General features: G+C 47.2%; 1 protein-coding gene and 1 pseudogene across 2 annotated transcripts in view; one reads left to right on the top strand and one right to left on the bottom strand.

The window, feature by feature from the left end:
* The window catches only part of IVD (isovaleryl-CoA dehydrogenase), a 17971-nt gene that overhangs the window by 12018 nt on the left and 4695 nt on the right, over window positions 1-1258 (bottom strand). The gene's annotated exons all lie outside the window — the stretch shown is intronic.
* The window catches only part of LOC105887152, a 4085-nt pseudogene that overhangs the window by 1731 nt on the left and 1096 nt on the right, over window positions 1-1258 (top strand).

Here is a 1258-nt window from a genome sequence, read left to right as displayed (position 1 = left end):
GTCCGGGCTGGGGATTCGAACCCGCCACCTTAGGTGTACGTGGCTGGCGCCTTAGCCGGTTGAGCCATAGGCGCCGAGCCTGTTTTGTTTTTTTGAGACAGGATCTCACTCTGTCACTGAAGCTAGAGTTCCATGGTGTCATCATAGCTCAGTGCAGCACTCTGGAAGGCCAAGACAGGTGAATTACTTGAGCTCAGGAGTTCAAGACCAGCCTGTGGAAGAGTGAGGTTGTTCTTCCATTAAATACAGCCTGACTCAGAAGAATATTCTTTATAAGGAGCAGAGCTCACAACCCTGCCTCCACCAAACAAAATGGGAGAAAGTAAGCTGGGCATGGTGGCTCACATCTATAATCCTAGCACTTTGGAAGGCTGAGATGGGCAGATAGCTTGAGCTCAGGAGTTGGAGACCAGCCTGAGCAAGAGCAGACCCCATCTCTAAAAATAGCCAGGTGTTGTGGCTGGTGCCTATAGTCCCAGCTACTCAGGGGCTGAGACCTGAGAATCACTTGAGCCTAGGAGTTTGAGGTTGCTGTGAAAGTCCTGCTTAAGAGTGGCAGCCTTCAGGAGACTTGCTTGAGCCCAGGAGTTGGAGGTTGCTGTAAGCAGTGAAGCCATAGCACTCTACCCAGGCGGATAGCTTGAGGCTCTGTCTCAAAAAAAAAAAAAAATGAGTGGCAGCCTTCCCCAACTATTTTACATTAAAATGGTCATATTTAATTTTTAAGTGTTTTTTATCATTATTTATGATGCAACTTTCTATAATCAGCACACATCGTGGGCACTATCCTATGGTGGGAAAGAAGAGGATGTGAGTAGAATATTGTGTTCTACCCCCTACTCTCATGTCCAGAAGTGAATACAGGCCCAAGAAGAATGGGTGATCCAGGCCTTGGCTACTAAGGCCATACGCTTATCTCTTTATTGGGCACTGTAAGGCAGGTTGGGTATCTTTCTCAGAGGTTAATATTGAAAGAAGAGTCTATGAGTTCCCTGGAAAAAAGTAGTTAAGACCCCCAGGAGCATGGGTGTGGTGGCTCACTCCTGTAATCCAATACTTGGTATGTAGAAGCATCACTTGAGGCCAGGAGTTCAGGACTAGCCTGTGCAACCTAGCAGGCTCTCATCTCCGCAAAAAAATATTTTAATGTTAGTCAGGGGCTAGACATAGTGGCTCATGCTACTAAGCCTAGTACTTCTGGATGCCAAGGCAGGAGGATCACTTTAAGTCAGGAGTTCCAGACCAACCTGAGCAAGAG

This window comes from Otolemur garnettii, unplaced genomic scaffold (genome assembly GCF_000181295.1).
Source record: "Otolemur garnettii isolate 467f Iridium unplaced genomic scaffold, OtoGar3 scaffold00050, whole genome shotgun sequence".
NCBI classification, from domain to species: domain Eukaryota; kingdom Metazoa; phylum Chordata; class Mammalia; order Primates; family Galagidae; genus Otolemur; species Otolemur garnettii.
Note: the sequence above shows the minus strand (reverse complement) of the source record. Positions and strands in the feature narration are given on the sequence as shown.